This window comes from Lissotriton helveticus, chromosome 2_1 (genome assembly GCF_964261635.1).
Source record: "Lissotriton helveticus chromosome 2_1, aLisHel1.1, whole genome shotgun sequence".
Classification (NCBI taxonomy): Eukaryota; Metazoa; Chordata; class Amphibia; order Caudata; family Salamandridae; genus Lissotriton; species Lissotriton helveticus.
In genome coordinates, this window is record NC_136059.1 from 1,908,200,900 (window position 1) to 1,908,216,896 (window position 15,997).

At 46.2% G+C, this 15,997-nt stretch overlaps 1 protein-coding gene across 15 annotated transcripts in view; it reads right to left on the bottom strand.

Annotated features, from left to right (window-relative positions):
* BLTP1 (bridge-like lipid transfer protein family member 1) overlaps window positions 1-15,997 on the bottom strand; it is a 2,102,388-nt gene that overhangs the window by 1,498,231 nt on the left and 588,160 nt on the right. The window lies entirely within an intron of this gene.

The window sequence follows — 15,997 nt, forward strand, 5'->3', positions numbered from 1 at the left end:
GAAGTAAGCCCATGGCTGATCGCTATCCTGTGCCATATCTCCAAGACTGTTCTTGTGGAAGTAGCGATATATGCACCGCCAGGGCCCGATCTCTTTGGTGGCCAAGTCAGGTCCCAAATGGGCGAGAAGTCACCGCCCTTTCCATGTGAAACCAGTGCTTCTCGCTTTCGCGAACCACCCACTCCGAAATAAAGCACGAATGCGATGCCCAGTAGTAGACAAAAAGATTGCAGCATGCAAGTCCCCCTCGGTCTTTTGATGACATCAAAAGTTCGTTAGAAAATCTCAGTCTTTCCTTGCACCAAATAAAGGAATTAAGTTTGGCCTGAAGGCTTAAGATGTCCTGTTGAGAGATAAAGCTTGGAAGCGCTTGGAAGAGATACAATCATTTGGTCAGGATAGATATCTTTACCGCATTGAGACAGTCCAACCACAATATTTGAAGCAACTTTCATCTTCTAAAGACCTCTTGGATCGTCTATAGTCCAAGAATCTAATGTGGCTGTGAGGTTAGTCACAGATACCGAATAGAATGAGGAGCCCATTGGAACGTGGAGTGGAAAGTTAGCTCTGCAAACTCCTCAGGGGAAAGGGTAAGATTTAATATCTGTGACCTATTAATGTTGATTTTACGCCCCAAGATTGTTTCAAATCTGAAAAGTATGAGAATGAGAGAGGGAAGGGAATTCTGGGGGTCAGCAAGAGACAGGAGGAGGTCATCTGCAAAAAGAGCAGCTGTATGTTCAGTTCCCGCAAATGGGATGCCCCTAATCGCCTCCGACTGGCGTATTGCAATAGCCAAGGGCTCTATAGCCAGGGCAAAGAGCAAGGGCGACAAGGGACATCCCTGAGGCGTTCCTCTATGGATCCGAATCGTGGAAACGAGTAGGCCATTAATTCTTATTCGGGCCGACGGTGACATATAAGAAGCCATTATACGAGATATCCTAATTGGTCCTATGCCTATCCTGCTCAGTACTGCCCTAAGAAAGATCCAATCCACTCTGTCAAAAGCTTTCTCAGCATCGAGGTAGAGCAAGAGGGCAGGAATATTATGCCGGTGGACCTTCTCCAATAGGAGGGCTATCCGCCTGATGTTGCCTGCCCCCTGTCGTTGGTGTATGAAGCTGGACTGGTCGGGGTCAACCAAACCAGGTAGTAAAGGTGTCGGGCTATGTGCTAAAATCTTTGTAAATAATTTGGTGTCCACATTAAGGAGGGAAATAGGAAGATAAGAAGCATAAGATGCTGGGTCTTTCCCCGGTTTAGGGATAAGGGCTATTTGCGTCTCTGCCATAATAGGAGTCACACTGATAGAGTCAGTGAAGGAATTAAATAACTGAAGCATCCGAGCCTACAGTTGGGTGAAGAAAAGATGGTAGAAGGAGACTTTAAGGCCGTCGGGCCCTGGAGATTTCCCTAGCGCCATGCTTTTTAAGGCCTTTAAAAGTTCTACCGGGGTAATCAGGTCTTCTAATTGCTGGGCATGAGATGAATGCAACGATTCCCAAGTGCATGAAACAAAGAAGGGCTCAATCTCCTCTAGGAAGACCCCGCCTTGATCATAGAGGGATGTAAAGAACGAGCAGAAGGCTTGTTGCTTGTCCGCTTCCGAAGTGGCCCATTGTCTCTCCCCCCCCGGCCCACCCCTCCCCATATCTTGATCATGGAGATGTGGCTCCGAGAGACTCGCATACGGAGCAGACGAGCCAATAAGGATCCTACCTTGTTCCCCCCCTTCATAAAATCTTTTTTTCAACATGAGGAGTGAGTGTTTGGCTTTATTTACCTGGAGTGCTTTTAATTGACCCCGAAGCGAGGCTAGGCGTTCCATACGCTGTCTGGAGTGGACGATGTGTTCCTGTCTCTCTACTGTTTTAATGTAGTGGGAAAGGCCTGTCTCTCTAATGTTTTAATGTAGTGGGAAAGGCCAGCTTCAACCAGGCGAGATTCACGTGTTCTGGCAATGAAATTGAGGTAATGACACCCCGGATAGTCGCCTTAAATGCATCCCAAAGTACATGGCCACTAGTGTCGGGGAGGTAGTTGGTTTCAAAGTACGCTTGGATTGCCCGACATATTTCAGTCACATTAACTGGACCCCGCAAGATATGAGGGGGAAGCCTCCAGCGAGGGACTGAGCGTGTCATCGTGTCCAAGCCTGTCAGGGTGATTTCAAGGTGGGCGTGATCCGAGATCGATACGTCCGATATGTATGTAGATACTAACACACTAATAAGTCATTGAGATAGGAAGAAGTGGTCTATGCACCAATAGGACGGGTGGACATGCGAGTAAAAAGTATAATCCCTTGTGCCTGGTTCTGCATAACTTGAAATCAGAGGTGTCAAGGGAGGTTTATTTAAAATATTTGCGATAAACCTGAGACCACTAATTCAGAGGTTTTTGAGCATTTATTCTGCTTAGTTTTGATAATTCAAAAAGACATTTATAAATCAATTGGGCATGTCTTTTAAAAGGAACCATCACATTAGTAAATCACACATTTGCAACACATTTGTATGCGTGATTTAGAACCATTTCTTTTGTGAGACATTATATACAACACATACATAATACCAAACGTTATTTGTGACAAAAATATATACAGCAAACCAATTATCACAAGACAACCATCGATAAATTATGTGGGCCAGCCTGAAATTAAACCAGTCTTGAATGTGCACTGAAAACACAAGGCGGACAATATGCTGGTCTACGAGCATCGCCATATGGCGCCAGAGTTCCTCCTGTTCCTCCGTCCTTGTATCTAATGTTCGTTCTAGGTCGTCGACTCTGGTTCCGATTTCCAACACCTCGCGGCAGATTTAAACTCAGATTTGAGTGAACCAATTTTGGTCTTTAATCTCCTGGAGGAAATTGTCATGAAGGCTTGTGTGAGGGGATTCTCCTCAGTCCCTGTCGAGGCCGCCGCCATTTTTGGGGTCTGTTGAGCCAAGGCCGCAGAAGGAGGTTTCGCCCAGAGCGACGCAAACGTGAATTCCTTTCGGGCAGGAGGGGCTATGTCTTTTCTCCCTTTGGTGCGGGGCATACTTCTACCAGGTCTCTCTTCAGACCGTATAATCTGCTTTCAGTGGGCAGGTTCTGGGGCCCAAAAAAGTCCACGCAAGGGGAAGGGCACCCCAGCAATCAAGATCGTCCCAGCCGCCTCCTCAAAATGGTGTAAATGATGCAGGGTGCAGAGGGGAGGGGGCAACTGTAGACAGGGCTCCATGGAAGGCAGGGACGGGTTGAAACCGGGGGCCCGCCCCTCCTGTGGTCAAAGGGGGTAATGCTGTGCTCAGGCCCCAACCCGCTGCCCGATTGAGCAGCCTATGTCCCCCATTGCTCACCCCAGGGTAGCCAGCCAGATCGAGGGAGCCCCCGTGAAGATGTAGTACCAGGGCACCTCCACAGCACCAGCAAGTGACAAACAAAGGCCAGCCGAGGGGGAGGGAGGGAGTGGGAAGCAAGCTGGGGGCGAATGTACAGCCGATCCCCCGCCCACCAAAGGGCTTACAGGTGTCCCCCCCGCCCCCCAATCCAACCACAAAAGTCCTCCTCACCTCTATCCACCCAGCCTTAGTGTCAGACTTCCAGCCTCAGTCACATGCATGCGGGCTCCACCCTCCTGGTTTGGCGCAGTGTCAAAGCCCACTGGGTCTGGGAAAGAAATCCACAGTGCCTCCACCCCTGAGGGCAACAGGGCCGCCTCCCAGGCCCTACCAGGGTGCTGCTACACAGTCCTAGCACCAACAGCTTGGGATGTCTTTCTCCCCTCACAGTCAGAAGGCTCACAGAAGGGGTAGCTTGATATGGGCCTCACCAACCGCAAGCGCCAGCACTCGCAATGGAGGAGCCTGGTCCCCAGGGCTCCCTCCCTGATGTGGAGGAGCGCGGGGTGGCAAGGAGAGGGTCCGACTCCCCCAAGGGCCCAGTCTCCAGCAAAGAGAGCTTCCCACAAGTAGGCCGCAGGGCCAAGAGGCCGCCCCGAACACCGCCGGGCCTGGATTGATCAGAAGGGCTCAAGTAGTGGTTGGAGTCCGGTCCGCAATCCGCAGTTCCTCGTGGGCGGTCTCCGGGGAGTGAATCCACCACCAGGTCCTCCCCGCTCGACCCGCAGGCCGCAACGTTGTTTCCTGCTCCGTCAGGGTCTGAGCTAAGATGGTGGGCAAAGTTGCTCTCTCCGGAAGATCCCTCGTGGCAGCCCGTCACGGGGTCAAGGGATGGTCCAGGTGGTGCAGGGGCCTCACTCACCCCAGAGCAGAGTCAGGCCATTCCCCCGAGGTCTTGTGGCTGCTTCGTGTGCTTAGCCGGCCGCCGGGATACAGAGCAGACGCGAAGAGCGTCTTACTCCAAGGGTGTCTTGGCCATGCCCCCAACTTGGATTTTAAACACCTTCACTAAATTATACGATACCCCAATCTCCTCGTGTAGGCTAGACTCCCAGAAACCAGAGTCTCAAACTGCTATTGTAGTTGGCACATTTCTTGCTCTACATGTAATCTCACTTTGTGTTCAGTTAACTAAATGGTAGGTGGGGTAGTATAGCAGAGTAATATACTCAAAATGGTACTTCTGTACTTTTGTCATTACAAATTTAAGCCAAGTCATCAATCATGAGGTCACCAATAACTCCTAGAACAATAATTGGTACAGCGCACATTGCATGTTTTAACACCCACTGTACATATCATAGGCTCAATTATTTCTATCAATAATTTTTTTTTTTTTTTATTTTGAAAGTTTTATATAGCGCGAACAAGATCTTTGCAGATATCAGAGCGCTTTACAAGGGCATGGGGGTAAAAAATACAAAGTAATAAAGCGTAAATACAGAGTAATATATGAGGTAGTTAGGTACAAGGTGCTAGTTACATAGGTGGGATAAAGGACATGAGGTAGATAACAGGTGAGGTAGTGTCGGTACACAGTGTATAGACAGACAATTGCGTCAATAGTATAAAGTGCAATAATAAGGAGCATATACCTGCTTAAACGTGTTTAGAATATTTAGAGTTTAAAGGAGGGTACAGTTGAGGTAGGTGTGAGCAGGGTGTATAGTCCCACAGGTGCGAGAGTAGTAAGGAACGTTGAGATGGAGAGGGTAAAGTGTGCAAAGTCAACCAGGTGCGTCAATAATATAACAATATAACAATATACATAATCAACCAGGTGCATCAAACATTATAACAAAATACAAAGAGTGAGCGTATACAGTTAGGTTGAGGTAGGTGTGAGCAGGGTGTATAGTCCCACAGGTGCGAGAGTAGTAAGGAACGTTGAGATGGAGAGGGTAAAGTGTGCAAAGTCAACCAGGTGCGTCAATAATATAACAATATAACAATATACATAATCAACCATGTGCATCAAACATTATAACAAAATACAAAGAATGAGCGTATACAGTTAAGTAGTTCGAAAACACGGGTGGCACAGTAGACCAGGGTCGGGAAGGACCTGCAAGGCAGATTCATGAGTGATACGGAGCAATAGATCATGTGTATTTTGCCATGAGGATCGCTTTAACTTCCCTCTTAAAGATTGTTTCGGAGGAGATGAGCCTTGTTTCCGGAGGGAGTGAGTTCCAGATCCTGGGTGCCATTCCTGAAAAGGAGCGTTTATAAGTTTTTTCCTTCCGAAATCTTCGAGGTTTCAGCAAAAGATTGTTTGTGCCTCTAGTAGTTCGGGAGCCACCCGAAATTGTCAGCTTTTGAGTGAGATAGGCGGGTGAATTCCGGTGCACAGCCTTGTGTGTCATGCAAGCGATTTTCAGTTGTATTCTGGCTTCAAAAGGTAGCCATTTCAGTGATTTAAAGTCCGGGGAGATGTGAGAGTGTTTTTTTGAGCCAGTGACGAGTCTCGCTGCGGCGTTAAGGGATGCTCTTAGGGGTGCCGTTGTAGTTAGGGGGAGCCCGCAGAGGGCGGTGCTACCGTAATCTATGTGCGGGATGACTATAGATTGTACTGCAGTTTGGAAGTCTTTGGCAGGAAGGAAGGGTTTGAGTTTCCTCAGGGTATTGATTTGAAAGTTCGCTCCTTTGGTTGCCTTGCTGATGTGCTGCTGCATGTTGAGATTGGTGTCCAGTGTTATGCCTAAAGATTTTGCGGAGTCAACTACGATGGGCTGTACATTTAGAGCCGTTAAATGCTTAAGCCATGTTTGAGCCGTGGATATTTTAGCGGGAGGTGAGATCAGGAGGAACTCGGTCTTCAGAGCATTGAGTTTGAGGTGATTCTCAGAAAGCCAGGATTGGGTGTTTCTGATTGTGGTGTTCAGAAGCATGATGTCCTTGGGAGATTGTATTTTGAGATAAAGTTGGGTGTCGTCGGCATACATGTGAAAGTGCACATTAGATGCCTGTAGCAACGTTGGAATTGGAATGCAACAGCAAATCATCTAACTGTAGAAGCTCAGTATTTTACAGTTAGCACACAGTAAATGTGGAATTTGGATGACCACTTGTGCTGTTGAGTCTGAGGGCCTGCTTTAGAGTTTGGCAGATGGGTAACTTGTCAAAGACATGACAGATAAGCTGTCCGCCTTATTAAAAGTTTATTATACCCTAATGCCCTTGTAATAGGACAGACAGGATATCTGTCACAGAGTACCCATCCGCCAGACTCCAAATCAGACCCAGAGCAAGAAAAAAGGGAATACAAGTCTTTGTAGGAACTGCTTTCTCATCTTAAAAGCATTGCTAATGTCACCACAGTGTCAATGTAATTCATAGTTCACAAGTAATTTCAAATCTATTCTAAGTAAGGCGAATGTTACTTACCCCATAAGTATCTGTTTGTGGCATGTAGTGCTGTAGATTCCCATGCTGTGCAAATTGCTGCCATGTAGTTTTGGCTTGGACGTGTGCAACTTGTTTTTCTTCAAAGATGTTTTTGAGTCACAGGGTGCAGTTACTTCATCTATTGCTGGTAATGAGCAAGGATATCAGCTCCATTGTAAAAGACAGTTTTTTATGCAGGGCATATGAGGATGTAAATGAAGGGTAGAGACACAGAATAAGGTGACCATGAAAAGAAAGAAGAAGGAAAAGTATCTGCAACATCCACAGGATTCTGAGAAGAAGAGAGTGGACACCTGTGAATCTACAGCACTACATGCCACAGATGCTTACAGGGTAACATTTTCTGTTCGTGGCATGTGCAGCTGTACATATACATGCTGTGCACAGACAGTATAGCCGCTTTTTCCGAAGCAGTGGCTAGCCAGAGCATGTTGCAAAAGGTTGAAAAAGCATACAAAGGACAACTTGGCCAACGTTAGCTTAATGGCCAGATAAGACATCCACGCAGTAAATCTTGGTGAATGTGTGTGGAGTACACCAGACAACTGCTTTGCATAAGTCAGCTATTGGAATGTTACCCAAGAAGGGCAAAGGGCATAGAGGCCCCTTTTTTTGCATGTACAGTGGGGGTCTTGGAGGAGTAGGGTTCAGAAACGATTTGGTCGACGCGGACGAGATCTTCGTATCGTACTTGGTTGCTCGAAACGGGGGACGATTCGGTCAGAAACATAGGCTCCGAATAGGATTTGCTCGTTCCTGAACCCGTCTGGAGGCCTTCCTAGCGAGATCGTACTCAGGCCCCTAGTGTGTGAAGAGCCCTCTCTGCCACGGTCTCTGGACGAGGAAAACACACTGGGAGTCCAATAGGTTGATTTAGTAGAACAAAGAGACCACCTCATGTAGAAATTTGGGATTTGTCCTAAGGACTAATCTATCGGCATGACCTTGAAAGAATGGTTCTTCAAGTATGTGTCTGACGCTCACTTACACATCTAATGCAAAAAGAACAATTGATGGACAGAATACATTCACCCCAGTACAGAGATCTGGGCCTTAATTCCTCGTTATTTAGTTCACCATGCCATTCCAATTTGGACCCAGTCATATGCAAATCAGTCTTGACCCTGCGCCCAATGGGAACAGTCCAGCCCGAACTGCCAGGGCAGGTCCTTCCAGGACTGGAAACAAGCGTCCCAGGACCGGTGTATGGTTTTCAGCCCTCATCAGCCAGGATAGCTTGACTCCGGTGGCATGGAGAGCACGGGACCCACGTCTGGGCATACCCGTCCCACTCGGGGTGACAAATGCAAAAAGAACAATTGAGGGACAGAATGCAGAACACTATCATACATTCTCCCCAGTAAAGAGATCTGGGCCTAAATCCATCGCTTTTTGGCTCACCATGTCATTCCAGTTTGGACCAAGCCATATGCAAATCAGTCTTGACCCTGCATCCAGTGGGAACAGTCCAGTCCCAACTACCAGGCCAGGTCCTCTCAGGACTGGAAACAAGCATCAATTGTGTCTTTCACGTACACGTGTAAGGCAGGAGATTACTACTAGGGAGGAGCATGTTCATTACTCTATAAGCATCTATTTGTAGCGTGTAGTGCTGCAGATTCACATGGTATGCATACTCCTGCCATCTAGTTTTGGGCCCGGACTTTGCATGTTGTTTTTCTCAAGAATCTTTTATGGTCTGCGTCGTCTCTACTTCCCCTAGAGTCATTGCACATGTTCAATGGCTCCTTTCTTAGATAATATTTTTTTCACCTGCCATATAGGAAGTGAGGATATAGTCTTCTAGGATAACTTTGCTATTGAACATGCTGCATTTGTGTGTATATGTGTCACTATCTAATACCTGAAGTTGAGGCTGGATGGTGCATGTGAATCTGCAGCACTACACGCCACGAATAGATCCTTACAGGGTAACATACTTCATTCGTAGCATGTGTTAGCTGCAAATGCACATGCTATGCATAGACTGTAAAGCAGTACCCCTCTCACATTTGCTTGAAATAACGTAGGACTGCTTGTTCGACTAGAGTCTGTTGTCTGGCTTGCACATCTACACAACAGTGTTTGGTAAAAGTGTGTGGGTTTATCCATGTTGCTGCTTTGCAAATGTCAATTAGAGGGATATTTCCTAGGAAGGCTATTGTAGCTCCTTTTGCCTTACTGAATGGGCTCTTGGCATAGTTGTTAGTGTCCGTTTAGCTTTTTTGCAGCAAATCTGAATACACTTAACTATCCATCGTGCTATTCCTGATTTAGAAATAGCACTATCTCAGCGTGGGTTTGCGAATGATACAAACAGCTGCTGTGTTTTTCTGAAGGGTTTTGTTAGTTCCAAATAGTACATAGAGCACGTTTGACATCAAATGTGTGTAATGCTCGTTCTGCTACTGTTTCTGGTTTTGTAAAGAAAATTGGCAAATCCAAAGTTTGATTTAAAAGAAACGGCGATATGACTGTTAGTATAACATTTTGATTTGTGTGTAACACACTTTGTCTTGAACACTTGAAGAATATGGTTCTTCAATGGTGAGTGCATGTATTTCACGGACTCTTCGTAGGGAAGTTATCACTACAAGGAAAGCAATCTTCCATGTTAACAACAGTATTTGACATTTGTGTAATGACTCAAATGGTGGCTTAATGAGCCTTGTTAACACAATGCTTAAGTTCCATGTAGGTACGGGTGGTATACGAGGTGGGTTGACTTTTTAAACCTTCCATTAAAGCTTTAATGACAGGTATGCAGAAAAGGGATTGATGCTTCCTGTTTTGTAGGTATGCAGCATTGGCTGATAAATGTAGACTTATGGAAGTGCATGCTAAATGTGCTTTTTGCAGATGCAATAAGTAACAAATTAATTGTTGTTCTGTTGGAACGTGCATTGCTGCATTATTGTGTGATCCTGAAGTAGGCGGTTGGACATAATTATTGCCCCCACCGAACCGTGTATTGACTGCTTTAAAGAGTGATCCCAGCTCACACTACTACAATGGCCAAAAAATCCATACTGTTTTTCCATTATATTTCGTTTTGTGTATGTGTAGAGTAGCTGGGTCAGGGTGTGAAGGTAGACTATGATTGGTGGTGATTCTGAAAGTGTGTAGTAGCAGGTGGATTGTTGGGTGGGGTATCTTTGATTTTAATGCACGCAATGTGTCTAACATTTTGGTTGTAATAGATTTCATCAAAAGTAATTCATGAAACAACTTGTCAAAGTTATGGGAAATTAACTGTGGACTAGTTCTGTATGTGTTTATTGGTGATATCAAGTACGATAAAAAATAAGATATAAGAATACATTACGTTTGAGAAATGAGTTTGCATATTGAGTATAATTCTATTTGGGGGTCAGAACCAAAAGCACTTGATAGGCATTCAGGTAAAATGGGACTTTGCATTTTTCTGCTGCCTTCACAAAGATGGCTACTTCTGAAAAAGTGTATCCCTCTCAGTTTAGACCACCTTAGGGATGGTTCTAGCCTGGGGGTGGCACGCATACCTAACTAGCTAATTGTCCCACCTGTCCAGGTTCAAAGGGGCTCTGGACAAGGGGATCAGCTTTCTCTCCTGTGAGGGGGAGACAAATTCACATTTGAAAGGCGGTAGCTCTTTGAAGCTTGACAACCTCGGAAGGCTATTCAGCAGATCATCCTGTGGGAGGGGGTGTTACACCCTCTACCCAGACAGGCTTTTGTTCTGGGTCCCCTGAGAGCACATTCTCTCACCCTAGGAGGTCAGAACAGTGTCAAGGGTGGCAGGCTAGCATATACCAGTAAGAGAGCACACCAGAGGCTGGTAGGTTTTCAAGGGGCACCTCAAAGGTGCACTTTGGGTGCATGTATTGGTAAATCTAACACTAAAATCAGTGTGGGTTTATCAATACGAGATGTTTGATACCAAACACCCCTATCTTCAGTGAAGCCATCATGTAGCTGGGGAACTCGTATTCACCAGTTTCCAGCACATGTTTTAAAATTAATTCCCTGGTCACTTGCACTGGCAGTAACAGGACTAACCGACACTGGGGCATTTCTGCTCATGCAGGTGAGCCCTTGCATGTAATATTCGCGCCCTGCCTTAGGGCTGTCAGGCCAGCTGTAGGCTTACAAATATCACATGTAGCAGCCTGCAATGGCAGCCTCGCATGTGCTTGGTGAGGGGACCTCTAGGGTGGTACAATTTGTGCTGCTGCCTTTAGAGACCCTCTTTGGTACCTCAGGTCCTAGGTATCAGGGTTACCATTTTCTAAGGACTTATAGATGGTGCTAAAGGTTTTGCCAACTGGGGAAACAATTGTACAGTTTTGGGAAAGAGCTCAGACACTGGGGACCCGATTAGCACTAACCCAGTACACTTCCAGTCGAAATCACGTAAGTTACCAGAAAAAAAGTGGGGGTGACCGTGTCAAAAAAGGCTACTTTCCGATGCCATTCAACAGAATGAGGAGGAAGGGCTCGGGGAATCTGTTGGTAAAGAGAGTGTTACAGAAGATAAGTAACGTGTTCTTCTGGTAGATCCTTTTGACCACAGATTCCTCAAACTTTGGAATACACACAAAAGCAGTACCTCCCCAGGTGGTGGGTAGAGCCACCATGCCCTTCCCACAGAACATGGCTGTGAATTCAGAAGTGCTTCATGAGTGTGAGCTGTGCTAATGTGGTGGAAGCAGCTTAGGACCTGGTGGAATGAGACGCAAGCCCTTCAGGAAACCGCTTCTTTGCCAATACAGTGGACTATCCATCTGCCTAAGATCCTCTTCTGCACTGCCTTGCCTTTCTTTGCCTGAAATACCCCACACAGACCTGAGCATCCACCCAATGCTCTTTGTTGCAACTGATGTAAAAGCAGAGTGCCTTTATGTGGTCCAATGATAAAGTCGCTCTTCCTCTTTCAAGGAATGAAGTGGATCAAAGACGTTTGGAAGAGTGATGGCTGATGAACAGGTGTTGTGACCTTCAGTAGGAACGCAGTTCGAGTCCTTTGTGCCAGTTTGTCCATATAAAAGGTGGCACAGGTAGGCTGGACGGAAAAGTTTTGAACTTCACTCACCCAGCATATGGATGTCATCGCCATCAGAAAGACCAATTTTAAGGCGAGTAGGCACAATGAACCACTGTGCATTGGTTCAACAGGAATGCACATTAGAAAAGTGAGAACCAGATTTAAGTCCCACTGTGGCATCACAAAGGGCTTAAGTGGCAAAATATGTTTTATGGAACAATCCGGTTTAATGAACCTGCATGGCAAGATACACAGCTTTCCGCCTACAACCAGTGGCCGTCAGCAAGAATTATGAACTTCTTTACATAGCTGGCGCCTACAACCCAGAGGCCGGGCACTTTGAGCAGATACGTTTTAGTATATTTAAGGACATATGAAAATATCAACAGGCTGTAGTCTAATTTCAACTGTTCAAACGGTATAAGTCTCCTGCGATCAAAGGGAATCCACACGCTTACAGCCACTCTCTTGCCAACATTTGAAGATTACCATGTCATGCTCAGGCGAGAAATCAGGATTTTTTGTGATCGGGGTAATTGTGGAGGGAAATGTTGTAAGGCCAAGTCATAGAACCACAGAGTCCCACACCTTTAGCGTTCAGGTTTTCACCGGCGAGGAATAAAGACCCCACGCTCTGTACTTGTGCGGAAGCTACGCCTCCCTCCATATGTTAGATCTGGTCACCGTTTGGTCTATAAAGGACCAACAAATCCGTGATGGGACCCCTAGGCTGCCATCGGCCTTCCGACGGTATAAAATCATATGGTGCAGACAAGATTTCTTGCCCTCCCAAATGAAATTATTGATGGCCGATTGTAACGAAGGGATTGCTTTCGGTGGGAGGAACAATGGAAGAGTATTGAAAATATAAAGTATGCGTGGAATAATGGTCATTTTAACTGCCGCAATACGGCCAGACCAGGAGAGATGTAATTAACTTTAGGAGGACAAGGACTCTTTGGTTCGAGATAAAAGAGCAGAGTAATTTAGTTGCATCGTCTTGGAAGGGGTTGTCGCCAAATGAATGCCAAGGTAGGGAATTACGTCCGGTGCCTAAGCAAAGGGAAATCGGGATCGCAAAGAGGCTTCAAGAGGAGGCGCGACAGATTCAATATTTGGGATTTTTGTAAGTTGACTTTAAAGCCGGAGACTTTGCTAAAGAGTCGAAGTTCATCCAGAAAGGCAGGGAGAGAGGTTATAGGATCAGTCATCGATCAAATGAAGTCATTGGCATGGAGACTAATCCGGTGATGACTCACACCAAACGGAATCCCTAAAACAGATGGATTGCCTCTAAGGTTCTGTGCTATCAGCTCCATGTAAAGAGCGAAAAGAAGGGGGAAAAGAGGGCACCCCTGAAGCGTTTTCCGAAGTATAGGAAAAGAAGAGCAAGTCACGCTGTTAACCCAGACATAAGGATGGGGGCACTGTAGATGCATCCTATCCAACGGGAACATTTGCTGCCAAAGGCAAATTGTTTAAGAGTCATGGAAAGCTATAGCCCATGAACACAGTCAAACGCTTTTTCCGCATTAATGGAAAGAAGGAGAGAGCCCTTCTGTGACCTCTGGATCTTGTCCAAGAGATGAAAAAGCCGCTTAGTGTTATGCCCGCACTGCCAAGTGGGAATAAATGCCACCTGGCCTGGATCAATCAAACCTGCATGAGAGCATTCAAGCTGTGCGCTAGAACGCTAGTGAAGAGTTTCACATCTATGTTCAGCAGGGAAATGGGTCTGTAGGAGCTAAAATAAGCAGGATCCTAGCCAGGCTTGGGGATCACTGAGATTGCCGCTTCTAACATGGAGTCAGTAAGAGAACCAGAATCCAAGAAGAAGTGATAGAGCCGAGTCAGTACCGCCGCAAATTGGTGACAGAATGTTTTATGAAATAACGTAGTCAAGCCGTCTGGACCTAGATATTTGGATGTATTGAGGCGTGCGATCGTCGAGATCACCACCTGTAGGCATATTGGTTGGTCAAGCAAAGCTGCCTGCGATGGGGGCAATGCCATCAGGTATAGTGTGTCCAAGAACTGAGAGGGGTGTCCGGTGGAACTATCAAGAGAGGAATAGAGAGAGCCATAGAATGCTTGAAAAGCCGAAGTGATTTCTTCGTCAGTATGCACCGCCGCTGATTCATTAAGTCGGAACTCTCTCACTGCTGAACAACAGGCCTAGTTTCAGAGATGGTGTGCCAGCATCCACCTGTATTTATTGCTACAGAGATAGAATTTGTGCTTCAGGCAGAGCAAAGCGTGTTCTGTTCTGTCAAGATCAAGGAGCTTGAGAAGACACCTTTTCTTCTCCAATTCGTGCCAGATTCTGGGAGCCCTCATTCGCTTATGAACCACTTCAAGTTCTGCTACTGCTTGTTCCATGGCCTGTCGTTTGTCTTTACGCGTGCGGTTTTCAGCAGCTGAGATATTGATAAATTCTCCTCTCATAACTAATTTAAGTGCTTCCCAAACCAACGCCAGTGAGATCTCGCCCTAGTCATTTATTTGGAGATAATCAGTCAGGAGTTTCTGTAAAGAGTGAACATTGGCGGGGGACTGCAAGAGGGAGTCTTGCAGCCGCCAATGAGACTGCCGGGGGCGGAAGACATCGAGCCTGAGAGTCAAGTGAATGGGTGCGTGAATCGAGAGAGATCGGGGAATAAATGCCCACTGCGTTTATATTTGCTAATACTGTGGGGGACGCTAAAAAAAAAATCAATACGTTTTATGACCAGTTGAAAAAAAATTGTAGTCCCTCATTGAGGGACAGAAATGATGCCAGACATCCTGCAATCCACAATCTGCCAACCACTTTAGACCCGAAAGTGAAACGGCTCCAGTTTGGCTGGAACAGTGCCCAGAATGGTCTCCGTCCAAGTCCATGACTACATTTAGAGACCCCCTCCCCAACCACAATTGCCGCATCCGGGGTATCTAGTACGGATGACAGGGAGTTAATGACAATCTTATTCGTGCTCATTAGGGCATTATCTTCGCCACAGTAAAGCAAAAGTTACCCACCTTAATGCGCAGTGATGACAGGCGACACATTTTTTTTTTAAACATGTCTTTATTGGCATTTTTATTTATACATATCGGTATAGTCATACAAGAGCAGTACTCATATACTGGCATCAGCATAATGAGCAACATTATTTGCATACAGGTGCACTAGAGTCCTACATTGTATATTTCTAACTGTGCAGTTTTCGTAGAATCTCTAAAATACGTTTCATAGAGGCCAATTATCTTGTACCACTTCCTTCTCTCCCAATCGGTTTGACCCCTGGGAAGTCACCAGTAGTCTCCCGTTATATAAACATATTAAACAAGCCATATGAAAGAAAAAAAAACATAAGCCCCAAACTTGGGGCATGTCTGTAACCGTGCGTTATCTGATGGTTTCACTATCCTATCTCATCAGAGTGGTCTATCTCTTTCAGAGGGGGAAGTTTACATGTCATTATGTGAAGGGTCTTTGCAAGTTACAGGGGGAGTGGGTGAGGAGGTGGGACCCGGTCACCAGACCAGTCTCCCCATTGAATTTCTTCCACGATTTCAGACGGTACCCTCAAAACCTTCTGCACAGCCCGCACTGTCATCCGACTGCTTGTATTGTATAGCATAACCATTGGGCGGTGATGGACCCCATGGGCATCCTCCCTCTGAAATGCCCGCGCCTCCGCCTCGGCCCACATATCTACATCTCTTTCCCAGGCTACCACTGTAGGGCCCACCGCCATCGTCCATGTCACTGTCTTCTCGCTAGGATCAGGGCCAGGTCCGCAAATCTGAAGCCTAAAGGCCAAAATAGGGAGCAATCCAGGGCCGTTATGATTTATGGTAGTAAATGGCCATGGGGAGGCTGTAGTTTTGAGATCAGGCCAGTTTGTATCCCACCTGCTACCCTACATACTAGGAACCCTGCAATTCTGTGTCACTGTTTTAGCATATATTGTCTTGCGTTTCACAGTTTAGACCTACAAAGCACACCTACATGTTGGATAATCTACAGGTGTACAAATTTCATTGGGAGTAGTGTCAGAACATAGAATGGCAGAGTTTTGAGTAGTTGTACTACTTTAGCAGCTATATACAACCCTTACAATCAAACAGCACAACAAGCGACGCCCCACACTGTGAAGCCTTCTCTGCTTTCTTTAAGCTAAAGACC